The sequence below is a fragment of the Arachis ipaensis genome, chromosome B6 (assembly GCF_059453495.1).
Source record: "Arachis ipaensis isolate K30076 ecotype BB chromosome B6, ASM5945349v1, whole genome shotgun sequence".
In the NCBI taxonomy this organism is placed as follows: Eukaryota; Viridiplantae; Streptophyta; class Magnoliopsida; order Fabales; family Fabaceae; genus Arachis; species Arachis ipaensis.
Window position 1 is genome coordinate 66,352,501 of NC_142441.1, and position 2,500 is coordinate 66,355,000.

Here is a 2,500-nt window from a genome sequence, read left to right on the forward strand (position 1 = left end):
GCTTGGGCGGGAGTAGTACTAGGATGGGTGACCTCCTGGGAAGTCCTCGTGTTCCACCTCTTTTTTTTTTTTTTTTTTTTTTTTTTTTTTTTTTTTTTTTTACGTCGTGCTTACCCTCGTTCTTTAAACGGCGCTATCTTGCACAGTTTAGTTAAAGCGAGTCTCAATGACCTGATTTAGGCAAGCTCGCACGGGCCCCGCAGGGATTTGCAACTCGACTTACCCTACGTCGCGAGACATGCATATGATAATTATGTGCGCATATTTTAATAGGTGCGATCATACCAACACTAATTCACCGGATCCCATCAGAACTCCGCAGTTAAGCGTGCTTGGGCGAGAGTAGTACTTGGATGGGTGACCTCCTGGGAAGTCCTCGTGTTGCATTATTTTTTTTTTTTTTTTTTTTTTTTTTTTTTTTTTTTTTTACGTCGTGCCTACCCTCGTTCTTTAAACGGCACTATCTTGAATAGTTTAGCTAAAGCGAGTCTCAATGACCTGATTTTAGGCAAGCTCGCACGGGCCCCGCAGGGATTCGCAGCTCGACTTACCCTACGTCGCAAGACATGCATATGATAATTATGTGCGCATATTATAATAGGTGCGATCATACCAGCACTAATGCACTGGATCCCATCAGAACTCCGCAGTTAAGCGTGCTTGGGCGAGGGTAGTACTATGATGGGTGACCTCCTGGGAAGTCCTCGTGTTGCACCTCTTTTTTTTTTTTTTTTTTTTTTTTACGTCGTGCCTACCCTCGTTCTTTAAACGGCACTATCTTGAATAGTTTAGCTAAAGCGAGTCTCAATGACCTCATTTTAGGCAAGCTCGCACGGGCCCCGCAGGGATTCGCAGCTCGACTTACCCTACGTCGCAAGACATGCATATGATAATTATGTGCGCATATTTTAATAGGTGCGATCATACCAGCACTAATGCACCGGATCCCATCAGAACTCCTCCTGGGAAGTCCTCGTGTTGCACCTCTTTTTTTTTTTTTTTTTTTTTTTACGTCGTGCTTACCCTCGTTCTTTAAACGGCGCTATCTTGCACAGTTTTGTTAAAGCGAGTCTCAATGACCTGATTTTAGGCAAGCTCCCACGGGCCCCGCAGGGATTTGCAACTCGACTTACCCTACGTCGCGAGACATGCATATGATAATTTTGTGCGCATATTTTAATAGGTGCGATCATACCAGCACTAATTCACCGGATCCCATCAGAACTCCGCAGTTAAGCGTGCTTGGGCGAGAGTAGTACTAGGATGGGTGACCTCCTGGGAAGTCCTCGTGTTGCACCTCTTTTTTTTTTTTTTTTTTTTTTTTTACGTCGTGCTTGCCCTCGTTCTTTAAACGGCGCTATCTTGAATAGTTTAGCTAAAGCGAGTCTCAATGACCTCATTTTAGGCAAGCTCGCACGGGCCCCGCAGGGATTCGCAGCTCGACTTACCCTACGTCGCAAGACATGCATATGATAATTATGTGCGCATATTATAATAGGTGCGATCATACCAGCACTAATGCACCGGATCCCATCAGAACTCCGCAGTTAAGCGTGCTTGGGCGAGGGTAGTACTAGGATGGGTGACCTCCTGGGAAGTCCTCGTGTTGCACCTCTTTTTTTTTTTTTTTTTTTTTTTTACGTCGTGCCTACCCTCGTTCTTTAAACGGCACTATCTTGAATAGTTTAGCTAAAGCGAGTCTCAATGACCTCATTTTAGGCAAGCTCGCACGGGCCCCGCAGGGATTCGCAGCTCGACTTACCCTACGTCGCAAGACATGCATATGATAATTATGTGCGCATATTTTAATAGGTGCGATCATACCAGCACTAATGCACCGGATCCCATCAGAACTCCGCAGTTAAGCGTGCTTGGGCGAGAGTAGTACTAGGATGGGTGACCTCCTGGGAAGTCCTCGTGTTCCACCTCTTTTTTTTTTTTTTTTTTTTTTTTTTTTTTTTTTTTTTTACGTCGTGCCTACACTCGTTCTTTAAACGGCACTATCTTGAATAGTTTAGCTAAAGCGAGTCTCAATGACCTCATTTTAGGCAAGCTCGCACGGGCCCCGCAGGGATTCGCAGCTCGACTTACCCTACGTCGCAAGACATGCATATGATAATTATGTGCGCATATTATAATAGGTGCGATCATACCAGCACTAATGCACCGGATCCCATCAGAACTCCGCAGTTAAGCGTGCTTGGGCGAGAGTAGTACTAGGATGGGTGACCTCCTGGGAAGTCCTTGTGTTGCACCTCTTTTTTTTTTTTTTTTTTTTTTTTTTTTTTTTTTTTTTTTTTTTTTTTTACGTCGTGCCTACCCTCGTTCTTTAAACGGCACTATCTTGAATAGTTTAGCTAAAGCGAGTCTCAATGACCTCATTTTAGGCAAGCTCGCACGGGCCCCGCAGGGATTCGCTGCTCGACTTACCCTACGTCGCAAGACATGCATATGATAATTATGTGCGCATATTTTAATAGGTGCGATCATACCAGCACTA

General features: G+C 44.7%; 8 non-coding genes across 8 annotated transcripts in view; all 8 read left to right on the plus strand.

The window, feature by feature from the left end:
* Positions 1-60, plus strand: part of LOC148558907 (5S ribosomal RNA) — a 119-nt gene extending 59 nt beyond the window's left edge. The window contains exon 1 of the ribosomal RNA XR_015890550.1: positions 1-60. This exon is cut by the window's left edge and continues 59 nt beyond it. This is a non-coding gene — a ribosomal RNA (5S ribosomal RNA).
* Positions 61-271: 211 nt separating this feature from the next.
* LOC148558908 (5S ribosomal RNA) lies at positions 272-390 on the plus strand. Its single transcript, XR_015891587.1, has one exon. It is a non-coding gene; the product is annotated as a 5S ribosomal RNA (ribosomal RNA).
* Positions 391-599: 209 nt separating this feature from the next.
* On the plus strand, positions 600-718 carry LOC148558909 (5S ribosomal RNA). Its single transcript, XR_015888860.1, has one exon. It is a non-coding gene; the product is annotated as a 5S ribosomal RNA (ribosomal RNA).
* A 463-nt stretch (positions 719-1,181) lies between these two features.
* Positions 1,182-1,300, plus strand: LOC148558910 (5S ribosomal RNA). The gene has a single exon (XR_015889077.1). It is a non-coding gene; the product is annotated as a 5S ribosomal RNA (ribosomal RNA).
* Positions 1,301-1,496: 196 nt separating this feature from the next.
* Positions 1,497-1,615, plus strand: LOC148558911 (5S ribosomal RNA). The gene has a single exon (XR_015886447.1). It is a non-coding gene; the product is annotated as a 5S ribosomal RNA (ribosomal RNA).
* Positions 1,616-1,810: 195 nt separating this feature from the next.
* LOC148558912 (5S ribosomal RNA) lies at positions 1,811-1,929 on the plus strand. The gene has a single exon (XR_015890627.1). It is a non-coding gene; the product is annotated as a 5S ribosomal RNA (ribosomal RNA).
* Positions 1,930-2,139: 210 nt separating this feature from the next.
* LOC148558913 (5S ribosomal RNA) lies at positions 2,140-2,258 on the plus strand. The gene has a single exon (XR_015888919.1). It is a non-coding gene; the product is annotated as a 5S ribosomal RNA (ribosomal RNA).
* A 220-nt stretch (positions 2,259-2,478) lies between these two features.
* The window catches only part of LOC148558914 (5S ribosomal RNA), a 119-nt gene continuing 97 nt past the window's right edge, over positions 2,479-2,500 (plus strand). The window contains exon 1 of the ribosomal RNA XR_015886304.1: positions 2,479-2,500. This exon is cut by the window's right edge and continues 97 nt beyond it. This is a non-coding gene — a ribosomal RNA (5S ribosomal RNA).